Raw genomic sequence first — 13103 nt, forward strand, 5'->3', positions numbered from 1 at the left:
TGCATATTGATATTAAATAGTCGCATATATCATGAATGTCACAGTCATATTAATGCTTGATCCAACATTTAGTTACAGTAAAGTCAACATTCAGTATATCAACACTCAGCCATCATCACCAATGCAAATGTGAAAGGTACTTTTCACGACATAGTTAATCAGGATCAGGCTACAAATGTTATTGTACATAAAGCTGTTAACATGTTTCTATCACCATTGTTGTTGTTGTACATACAGAACAAATTATTTTTCTAAGATGCTGTAAAACTTGAACACTCCTCTGGGAAACAAAAAGACATTGAATGGTAAAAAGATCATGAGGTATTGCAGTGTTTTATTTGGAATCGTGGGAATAAAAACCAGTGCTTACCTTGGATTCTGAAATTGCGGTATGTTTTAGAAATCACCGGCCCCACGTAACCAGTTCTCAGTTCACCTAAAGGTTACCTCAGGCGAGCTCTACATAAGGGAGAACTACTGGTGAAATACTATCATTGCTGCTTGAATAACTAATCCTTGCCAAGTGGCTGCTTTGGCATTCACACTTAGATTCAGTCACCTCTTTCATATAACGCACACAGATTTATTGTTTTTCATAATCTTAAAGTGCATGGTGTTAAAATAGGAATGTACTGTTTCAATGTATTGGTTGCAAAGTGATGTTACCTGTTTTGTACATTTTGCCTTTTTGTAAAAAAAGACTGAACATACATAGTGAGCATTAATTTGAGCAAATCGCACCAATACATCAGTTGTTTAATAAACCCTGTTCTTGAAGCTTTTAAGACCCCCGTACATCTCATTACCCGGCTTCAGTGTGTGGGCTCTTAGAGGTGGTAAATTGCAGCCTCTCTTCTCTGATGACCATTAGAGGACCACGTACGTGCAATAGGATGTAAGAAGAGCTACATTGTAATAGATGCCTTCCTCTTTTGTCCAGTATACGTAAAAGGCGCCTGCCGTTGTCAGGTGATGCCATGGCTCATTATTCTCTACATGTAAGTGTGGAAGGTTTGACCTTTCAGGTGATTCTGGCAAAATTCTTCTTCCTGAATGAGGGACATAAAAACTGAGGTAGAGGGTCAGTAGAGGGAGAACAGAGAATATCCACTTGATACTTGTAGTTATTATAATGCTCAGTTGATTACTTTCATTATAGATAAGTTTCTCACTATACTAGTCAATTAATGATTAATTATTAAATGCCCCAAAAAGTAAAAAAATGCCTACCATTTCCGAGAGCTTAGGATGACATCTCCAAATGCATTGTTTTGTTAATTGCTACATTTATATAGAGCTTTTATCCAAAGCACTTTATATGTTTACTGCAGCTCATTCAACCATTACTGCACATACACACACACACACACACACACACACACACACGCACACACGCACACACGCACACACAGACACACACACACACAAACACATTGATGGCAGGGAGCTACCAAGCAGGGTGCTCGTCTGACCATCGGGAGGAATTTGGGGTTCAGTGTATTTGCCCAAGGGTATGTTGACAGGAGGAGCTGCCAATCCTGTGATCAGTGGACAACCCGCTCGAGACATTTGTCCAAACCAAAAGACAATTAGTCTACAGTAATATGAGACAGACAAAAACAACAAATCAACACTTTAGAGGACATGAAACCAGCAAATCTTTGGCATTCCTCCTTGAAAAAAACGACTTCCGCCATTCATTAATCTTGTTAATTAATTTCTCTTGATGTACTGAGTAAAATAATAGTTCGCCTTTTCGTAAAAAGAGTTAGATGAAAAGCTTATAGCACTTAGCATGTCTGTTGGCTAGGCTTTATTTGCTACAAGTTGCTACTACTTAGCTTAGTTAGCTTGGCATAAAGAGACTGGAAACCTGGGTAATCAGCTAGCCTCTGTTGGAAGGTATAACACACTGGCCTACCAGCACCTCTAAAGATCACTTATTAACATGTTTTATCTTGTTTTTATTAAAACTAAAAAGTGTGAAAACCACATCTTACAAATGCTACGCTATGCTAAGCTAACCAGGCGTTTTTTTAATCAACTCATTATTTTAACAGTACAACTTTATAAAACGATTTTATTATTGTTATAATATATTATATTACATACATTATTGGCTTTATGGTTAAAGGACAACTTCGCCCCCAATTCATCATTTTGAAAAATGTAACAAAGGGCCTACTCACACTGTCCATCCGTACCGTGCCCAAACAGGTTCCACGGGTAAAGTCTAGTTTGTTTGACTAGTGTGAGTGCAACCGTACCGCGCCTAGCTGCGGCCCGCTTGCCGGCCATGTTTGGGAGAGGTGGGCTTTTGTAAAGCACGTTTGCACGTGTACGCGCTCGAGCACACGGCCTTCTGACGTCATTTAATGTGCGCCTGTTCGGACATAGAAAAAAAAAAAAAGACTGACCATGCAAAAAAAAAAAAAAGACTGACCATGCATTTTAAACAATGGCGGCGAAAGGTTAACGTTGGTGTGATGCGGAGGTGGAGTGTTTACTGCAGATTTGGTCAGATGAAAATATTCAAAAACAGTTTGGGCCAGGCCCCTTTGTACTCACACTGCCTGGGCCTTGCGCGAATGCTTCTGCCTGCCTATACGTCATCACGCCGTAACACGTCACACGCATTGATTGACGTCATTGTGCTTTGTTTACAAATCTTTCCATAGACCTCAGAGTTTTTGTGCGTCTTGTCGAACTGTTTTTGAATATTTTCATCCGACCACGGCTGTAGGCCTCGTGCTCGTGCTCGTACACGTGCGCATGCTCGTGATCGTACATGCGCAAGCGTGCTTTACAAAAGCCCACCTCTCCTAAACGGTCAGTGGCCGGCAAGCGTGCCGTACGGTTGCACTCACACTGGTCCAACGAACTAGACTTTACCTGTAAAACCTGTTTGGGCACGGTACGGATGGACAGTGTGAGTGCGCCCTCAGAAGGTGGCCAAGAGAGGTCAGGGGGACGGAGGGCTGCCCATCTCAGATAAGGGGGGCGTTAACAATTTTGAAATGTGATGACACAGAGATGTCTCAACCGCTCGACTCTACCTCAGCATCAGACTGATTTAAAATACTAAGTAAGGTGTTAAACCATTTTCAAACCACAAAATGCTGATTTTTAGAGAAAAGTATTCCCTTGTTAACAACTCTTACTACATCATTGTTTCTTTTCATTTCCCTTAGGCATTTTGATAAATATGTGTAAACCTTTCCAAGGTAGCCACTGCAGAGGTATTAATAGTTGTTGTTGTGGAACTGACAACACATCAGCGCCTCACCACACTCTCAGCAGGGGCCCCTTGAGGACCGACTGTGGTTTTTCAGACAGTCTAGCCCCTGTAGGAAGCCAAACCCATGCAGGCTGGCTAACTGGGCCTGTGAGGATAAGATAGTGGGTATGTGGCTGGGCCAGGGGACTCCATTAACGGGTGAGATGCTTTAAAATAACAGCCCTAATGGACGTCTTATCTATGGGTATCTGTGGCTCACTGTGGCTCTGGAAGGTAGTACACCATTAGAGCTTCTAACCATGTAGACTGTACAGTTCTCGCTATATAAAGCATGGGCTCATATAAGCTCGGGGCAAGTCCAACTGTGACTGTGTCTTAAACCTTTAAAACCATACCTCCTGTTTTAATATGGGAACCATATTACATGCTGTGTAATTTCCTCATTTTATTCAGTTAAGCCATAAAGTTATTCTTCAAACCTATTTGTTTTAAAAATGTTCTAGTGTTGCTGTTGTCTTTAGAAACCTGTGGTATATAAGAGAGTCATGGTTTCTTTTCACCACTTTAAATCTTGTGTGTACCAAAGATGTGAAAGAAATCTTTCATTATGAAAAAAGCATGAAAAATGACTGACAAAATGAATCCAAAATGACTGATTCATAGACTAGAGAGAGCAGTCTTCAGAACTCTAAAAGTATCAATACAACAATTTAAAAAATACTTATTTCTTCCAAGACACTGGACCCCACATTACTCCCTATGCTGCTCATGGGGGTGTGAATGTGATTGGATTAGATTATTTAGTAGCAATCAATGTACGAATGTCTTTGTGAATGGATGAATGTGACAAAAAGTGTAAAAGCGCCTTGAGTGACTAGAAAGGCGCTATATAAGTACAATTCCATTTATCATTTACTCAGGGGAAGTCATCCTTTGGTGGAACTTCTTACAACTCTGTGACGAGAGGCTTCAAGTGCACACTGCTTTTTTGTACTGTATTCTGAATGCTTATCATGTGTATTTTAATGTACATGTGTCACTGTGAAAATTAACTAGTTACTTTAGTATACAGATATCAGTTAAATGTAGTGGGTTAAAGACCACAATATTTCCCTCTGGAGTACTGCCATGAACAAAGGGGTCCCTTGACCTCTGACCTCAGGATATCTGAATAAAAATGGGTTCTATGGGTACACAAGTGTTTCTCATGCAGTACAAATGTGTTATTTTGGCCTATTATAAAATTGCGTATTTGAATGTGTCTGCATGCTGGGGTCCATAAACATTCCTGGAATTGCATGAATTGAGTTTGACTGGAAAACTCAAGACTTGTGGACTCAATTAGTCCATTTGTATTCATGTGTGGTAATGATATTAGGGCGCACTCACACTGCCCTTCCGCACCGTGCCCCGGGCTTTAGGGTACTTGTCCCCACCTCCCTCTCCCCCCGCTGGCCAGCCCGTTTGTACTCACACTGCCTGGGCCTTGCGCAAATGCTTCTTGCCTGTCCATATGTAAACACGCCGTAACACGTCACATGCATTGATTGACGTCATCGCGATGCGTCGCTTTGTTTACAAATCTTTCCATAGACCTCAGAGTTTTTGTGCGTCTTGTCCAACTGTTTTTGAATATTTTCATCCGGCCAAATCTGCAGTAAACACTCCACCTCCGCATCACACCAACGTCAACAGGCGCACATAAAATGACAAGAGAGCCGCCGTAGGCGTCGTGCTCGTGCTCGTGCTCGTGCTCGTACACGTGGGCACGCTCGTGCTCGTACATGTGCAAACGCACTCTACAAAAGCCCACCTCTCTCAAACGGGCTGTGGATGGCCAACCGGCCGCAGCTAGACGAGGAGCGGTTGCACTCACACTTGTCAAACGCACTAGGCTCTACCCGAAAAACCTGTTTTGGCCCGGTGCGGAAGGACAGTGTGAGTGCGCCCTAAGTCCCCAAAGTAGCCATTTCATTGTAGTGAGAGCATTAAAAAAAAAATACACAAACTAGAAACCAAACTAGAAACCTGGGGCATTCCACAAACATCTTCACTCTAGCTTTACGACTGAGGCCACCCCAGTATCCAAAAGACAAATCGTCGGCGGGCCCGTCAGCATCCTATTGGAATGCTAATAGGTTAATTTGCCCCAGTCAAAAAAGTCTGGATATGCTACCGGGCACTCAGCCATTTTGTAACGAGTGCAAGACAATGACTGTGATTTGCGCTGACTAATTTGTGTTTGGTAAGTGCCAGTCGTTTAGTAGAGAGACGTAACAGTATCCTTTGGGTAACAGCAGATATGTACATGAACATAAAAGATAATAGGCTACGTTGAAAGATATCGGTGGGTTTTCCTTCTATAAATGATTGGAAAACAACAAGTCAAAAGCAAAAATATTATGTTTTGGAAACTTTACAAGCTATAATATTTAACATTAAAGTTGAATCTGTGTTACGTAAGTCTATGCCGGTATTCTTTGTGTTATGTAGGTCTGTTTGGAAAAACACAAATCCATTATAGAGTAAATCCAGGCAATGTGAAAACTCACTTTAACCTATTCCACTGATGCTTTTTGTCCAGGGCAACTTTCAAGGACACCACAGCAGGAATTGAACCTTTCTTCTGGTTATGTGATTGTCTCTCTAACCTGTTTCCATTAGACCAAGATGACAAGAAACTCTCAACACTTTTCGTGCCTCGACTCAAAATATGATGCTATACATTTTCTGCCCTATTTCTCCAAGTGTCTGCGACCTGCCTCTCCCTCCGTCTCGCTCAACATATGGGGTTCCATCAACTAAGTGTATCCAATAATAGATAGAGGCAGACTGGGGGGGTGGTGGTAGTGGTGGTGGTGGGGGTGGGGGTGGGGGGGTATTATAATCAACCCTCTGGTTGTGCCTTTTCTTCTCGCTTGGGACTAGAGTAGAAATCCTGCACTTAATTGTTGAGGGGACCTGAAGTTCCACAGCGCCTGCATTGAAAAGCAGCTTTAATTAGACATGGTGTGGGGCCAGTATCTCAGTGGGGGTCAGATCGACTGCCACAGGAGGCATCATACACCCACACAGACATACACAAACAGACACAGCATAATGTACTGTACCTGTTTTTACATGCGCAGAGCCAGCCTAGTGATTTAACCAAGAAATGTCTGATGTATGCTTGCAATCTCCTGAGTAATTTTTATTGATTTGCGGGGAGGAAGTGCCTCTAACAAGCTTCTCCTATGTGATAATCTCCTTTTAGCGACGAAAGCAGTGATTAGGAGGAGGGGCCCTGCTGCTTTCAACAGTAATTGTGTAGTAATCAATCATCAATCTCCAGGAGCTCTTCCACAAAACACTCCTGCACGGATGCTATTTTTGACCACGGTGACAGCTAATAAGGTGTTCGCTTCAGTCTGGGAAAAGAAAAACCAGCAGACCAGAACAATACTTCCATTTGCTTTTTTAAAGTGTACCTATTAAGGATTGTGTCTATAATAATTTCTCATCTGATGTGAACATGTGTGGCTGTATTATTGTTATTATCAGATGCTATTTTGCCTCCAGCGAGGGTTTAGTTTGTGGTTAAATGCTGGTGCCTCTCTTTCAGTCGCTCATGACCAGCTGTAATGCTCTTTGATTACCACAAGATGCTGACAATCTCATATGTTCCTCGGAGGCTTTATATTTTGACCCAATTGCTGTACCCCGTGGAATCATCGGTTTAGAGATGCTGCTCTACTCATCCACCACATGGCTTCACATTACTTGCCAAGCATGGAGAAGAAGCCTTAGTGCTTCAGCATCCAGTGAGCATCATGTTAAAACCTAATCTTTGCAGGGAGAAAATCACAGTGCATGCCTATCACGAGAAGAAGATTGTTTGTTTAAAATTCAAAAATCAATACTGTAGCGGCAAAATAAGATTACAGGGAAACTTTAAGTGAGGAAGTCGTATATTTGCGAGGGGGGAAATGAAAGGACGAATCCATCAAAGCCAACATCAAAGCTGAGGTTTTCCCTGCTCTGTCTCTGATTGTAGAGATTATAAAGGGAGATGGAAAATTACAGAAGATTGTCTGAAGTGATTGGCTGATCTACTTGGTGGATGACCTCAAGTGCTATCCGAGCTGATTTGTAGAGGAGGACAAATGCATCTCATGTCTTACATTGTTCTGATTAGATTAATAAATCAATCCCATCCCCACCCACCCCAATCAGGTTTTGCCTGGGCTATTTTTATGAAATGGGTTACAGAAGATCATCAAAGTATTTCTGATCCTTGACTAACAGAGGTTTGACAGGCGCTGGTGAAAGAAGTGCCGTACATATACAGTGGCCTGGTCAACGGTGGAAGATGGTGTTTCTTCACTTTGTAGAAGCAAAATGTGCAGCTCTTCCAAATCCAGCTGCTTAGATAAGAACTAATCTGCATATATTCCAATTTAGTGCACAGTGTTAGACATCAGCTGCCTCCTGGTGTGTGACAAGAACAAGCCTGGACCATAACCTCATTCTTGTATTTAGCTGTCAGTGACAAAGCCTGTGTGTTGAGCAGAATTTAAAAAAAGCATTTCTGTTGGGTTGGGAGTGTTGCTGTGAAGGGTTCAAATAACGGTCTCTATAGAGAATCCCTTATGGCTGATCATTCTAGAGACATGCTATATTCGGATCTTCGGAAATGGGATCTTATTATTTGAAACACAGGAAAGTACCTACTGTAGGTTTGAAAAGAAAGAGAAACTGCATGTTACAATTATCCATTTCTGTAACCGGGGCTGTTGCATTTTGCTTCTGTATCCCTAGAAATACTAGAATGCGAGTAGAATATACATTCCCATTTAAATCAACATATCAGGAGGATCAAAGTGGCAGCCATTTTTATGTGGACAATTGCAGTTGTAAAGAACTGTGACCATTGCAGCAGGCTAACTTCCAAGCTTCTGTATAAACCGACTTGTGGCAAGTTGTGGACTCACTGAGGTGAGTAATACAGACCTTGGAGAGATGTCTTTTGTGCACTATGTCAGTTGCCTTGCTGCTAGAGAAGAAAAAGCACTGCTGGATTTAATTGCATCATAAGTCACCGTGACATGTGTTGTCCCCATAACAACAATCGCCATTTTCTCTTGAACAAGTCAAACAATTCAATGTCTGTTATACTTTTATTCTATTATTATGGTTGTGCCAATTAATGGCCCAGAATCACCTTCTTCTTGGATATTACACTGTAACATGGTTTCCTTCCAAATCTAGAACAACTTTTGATTAACCATTAAAGATTTCCGTTTTACTTTTTTTTCCTTCTCTGCTCTTCTCACTGGTTTGATGGGGGTGTGGCTTAGCTAGAAAAAGGTGATGCCATGCACACCAATTAGAATTTAGCAACATTTGATTGGAATTGGTGGATAGTTTGTTCACTGTCAATCAAATGTAATCACATCCACACAGTCCTGAATAAGCTGTCATTTTGACTATAACACTCATAAATAATATCTAAAGATGTTTGTTTCAAACTTTGATTGTAATATTCAGTCATGAATATTTAAGAAATAGCTCACGACAGTCTGCGTAGTAGGCAATAGTGCTTTGCATCGGGCTGAACAATGCCCCATAGCTGTGATACAGTACATTCACAACTTTTAATTGTACTATATAAGACCTAATGTGAGCTATTGCTTTGATAAAATGGTCATCAATATGGCAATATGACAATATGACAATATGACATATTTACACACACATTCCAATTTTTTTAAAGTAATAATAAAATATGCGTTCCTGTACTGGCTACCTGCACATAGAGAGGTTGTTGCTATGGAACAGCGCCTAACTAGCAGCTTGAATAGGCTATTTATTTTTGCTTAAAGGGTTTAAATTCACCAAAGTCACACAAAAACTCAAAAAGGCTCTCTGACTGCAAGGTGAAGAAGTAAAAATGTTCTAAATATAGCACATACAATACTGACTCTTTTAGGAGATGTGCACTGTTCAATACACTTCTCCATAGTTATGCCAACACAACCAGACCTCTCTGTCACGCTTAATCCTGGAGCATTTGCTCTGAGGGTCTAATATTGCCACAGACGAGGCTACAGTTAAAAGCCTGGTGCATTTGACACAACAAAAAACGCCTCAAAGCCATGACAGAATGACAGTATTTGGGAATGGAAACAGGCTGGCCACCCAGGAGGTCAAAGTTAACCTTAAATGTTTCCATTTTGAAGCGGGTTTTAGGTCGCCATATTTTTTAGTTTGTTTGCCTATTTTTTTCCCAGATGCGTGATACTGAATTGTTCATAGGAATTAGACATTATAGCTGCTGTATGTGGTTGTTATACCACGCCTATGAACCAATCAGATTGCCTCATTTGAGTTACCTGCTATCGTTATAATGTTTGAGAAGTTTTCAGGGGTTTAAAACTCAAGAGCAATAACACAGACAGATTGTGTCATCACACGGTCCAGTGTGTCCTGAAAGTTAATTGCCTTTTCTAAATGTACAAGCAGGACGGACATCTTGACAAGAGTTGTGGAAAAAAACTTTTGTTTCAATGAGTATTTCTGTGAAAAACGGCAATTAAAATATTCTTGCTGGTGCTGGCTGACTTGCTGTTGGCCGGTCCAAACTAATAGCCTTATTTTTGCTCTGCAAATATGTGAATAGCCTCTCCCTCCTAATGAGGGCCAGAATGCTTGCTGGATGACCTGTGTCCCCCAGCACTCATTATAAAAGCACAGTCCTGCAGAAGCTGTAGCTAACGTTCACCTGGCAATAATGACGGCCTGGAGATTGATGGGGAAATCTTTTCCTGTCTGTCCTCCTCAAGGCTGAACCACAGCGCTTTGCAGACAACACTTGGAGGCGCATCAATGTTGCGCTTTGCTGCCATGAAGTCGGTAATTTAGAAACAGTTATGTCAGGCCTTAGTGCTGATTTTAGAAGCTATCATTTGTACAGTAGGACAAGCTGGGCTTAGATTGGACGTGAAATATCATGTGGTAAACCACAGTGACTGCAGGATAATAAGAGAGGTAGATTTCGCCTGGAACCAGACTGACTCGACAGCATATTGATCCCTGAGCTCAGGAAATGGATCCAAAAAATGGCTAAAAAATAAAAGTCAACAAGCTGCTGTAGACATTTGGCATATAAAAGATCAACAGATGCTTCATGACAAGAAAGCAGAGTGTAAAAAAAAGCACCATGTTTCATATTTGCATGAGAGATCGTATGTGATGCTATACAGTAGTGGGTGACTAATAAGGTGATTCAGAAGTAATTATCCACTAATTTGTATTCCTCGTGGGATGAAAATTCATAAAATTGATCCCTAAACTGCTTCATTGATGATACACCTTGTCTCCTGCTAAAACTGACTGCCACTGAGGCAATTTCGAAGCTGCAGTCATCATTGAGTTCTTGATTAAGTGGTGCTTTTAACAGGGATAAATATTGCAAGAACAAGCTGATTAAGAACACACACAACATCACGACATTGAATGAAGGAGATAGCGGTATGGAGAGGGGCGAACTTTGTGTGTGAAAGAGGTGGTGGTATGTTGTTCATCCAGACTCATGTGAGCCTGGGTAACTATGGTGTGGGCGTATTCCTCAGTGGCCATGATCTCGGTAATACGATGAGTGAATTCTGAGCAGTGCATCCTGGTCGCAGCTCTTTGTCCCCCCTGAGATCTAATACAGCTTGAAATGAGTGTCAGCAGCTTTCCTGCAGAACTTGTTACTCTGTTAAGATCTCTTGTGTATGGCATTCACAGGAGAAAGTGGGTGCAGTCACCCATGGGGATGGAAGCGCAGAGTCATCAGTGGCTGTTAGCTGAGGTGACCCACAAGAAAAAACAGTAAACAAGATGCATTTGTATATGTCCTCCACACAATGGCATGTAGTCGTTACTCTTGGCCCTTGGTGTGTAGTTGTTACTGGCTTAACAAACAGAAGCTGTAATACATAAATGTATTACAGAAACTGTTTTTTTTTTTCCTTTTTTATTTATTGTTTGACATTTTTTGGAATGAAAATCTATAGAAATAAGCTTGGTTGGAAGATGTATTAACATTCTTAATTATTTAGTTATATATTTAGTAGTCAAAGAGAAAGCTATCAGAACCTTGGATTATGCTATCCATGATCCATATCCATCCAACTTAAAAAAAAGTACCAGAGAGCTGAGGGGCTGTCTGTTTCACTTTCGTGTTGAAATCACAGCTGACTTTAACAAAAGGAATATTTTTTGGGGTGCCACAACTTCAAGAGGGCACTCCTACTTGATACAAAGGCGAGAGATGATGGTAAAATGAAGCCTGTAGCGCACGAGGAGACAGAAGAGGGCTGCAATATTCAACAAAAACAACACCATGACCTGAAAAATGGCCAGCCACACGAAGTCTACATAAACACCATCAGACCATATTTTACTGCACAACAAAATTTTGTTAGAGATTGCTACTGGCTATTTTATAAAACCATGACTGAGATGGGTTTGCCTTTTTGAGGGCATATTACAGGAGTTCTTTGTACACAGCCCCATTTCTGAGGTGGCAGTCTGTTCTCCGCCCAGCACAATGTTGCAGGACCTGCTCTCTCTTCAGCCATCTACCCTATCACATGCCCTATAACTGCACAGCCTGCACGTCTTTATGTATGCCCCTGCCACTACAGATAGGACTTTTACTTGACCTGCTTGGAGAGAAAGTAGAAATTGATTTGTTCAGCATTATGAAAAAGATGCTTCATTGCAGTGTCATCATAGAAATAATGGTGACAATAAAGGTTTTTTTTGTATTTGTATGTTGCTCACATTTTTATAATCATATTAAATGCTGCAAAGAGCCAGGGGGCCTGTTTATTCTCCGCAAATGTGGCGTTCAGTGTGATTATTTGAAAGTCATCATGACATCTTGGCTGCAATTTCATTTGATCACTTGGAGAGAGAAAAAAACAACTGTCAAATCAGGTGAACCCTCTTCCCTCCTCCTCCAAAGTGTCTGTCTTTGTAGTACCACTAGGCAACAGTGAGTGCATCACTGGAAGCGTGGAATTGCGCAGAAGCCGCGCAGGGAAATCGACGGAAAAGAAGGATCTAAGCCAGCCAAAAGAGCATCTAGTGGATAAGAATCCAGTCGACATTTCTTAATGAAAAAGAGAGGGGAGAAAGGTGCCCGGAAAATCAGCGTCGATGCGCGCAGCCAAAAATGACGACAGCGGGACAGTGATTTTCTTCCTCCATCTCATCATTTCTCACACTCCTATGCTTGGGTGCAATTCATCTCCTATGTATACAGACCACAAAGGAAGGACTGGAAACCGAATCATCTCCAACACAGACGCAAGTGCGCACGGAGGCGTTTCAACTCGGAAACCGTTTCCAGCGACTAATTGCGCAGAGACATTGGTGTTCCATGGCCCGTTAAAGGATTTTGAACTTTCGCATGAAAACTTACTCCGTGAGTACAGTTCTGAGCAGGTCGATATAGCCCCAACCTTCACGGGCGATGAGTAATCCACGACGCAGCAACTGATAAACCCTTAAAACCCGGACTGCGACTGGCGCGCTTGGATAACCCATCCTGTGCGTCGCTTCATTTTTTTCATATGGCTTCTATCTTCGGGGTTTGTAAACTACCCGTACATTATTGATATTTCATGGCTGTAGAGTGCAGCAACAGTAGCGCGTGGCGAAAGAGGACGGTGCAAGACTAACCGGGGCGAAGACAGCGCACTTTTATCGCCTTATTTTCCCAAAGAGGAGACATTGCGCACGGGCATTAACGACTGCAGCAAACTACAAACCTAGAGTTGTTTTTTTACATCATTGAATCGTTTGTTATTTCTTTCGCTGCTGTCATCGTAGT

This window comes from Echiichthys vipera, assembly GCF_963691815.1.
Source record: "Echiichthys vipera genome assembly, chromosome: 10".
Taxonomy (NCBI): domain Eukaryota; kingdom Metazoa; phylum Chordata; class Actinopteri; order Perciformes; family Trachinidae; genus Echiichthys; species Echiichthys vipera.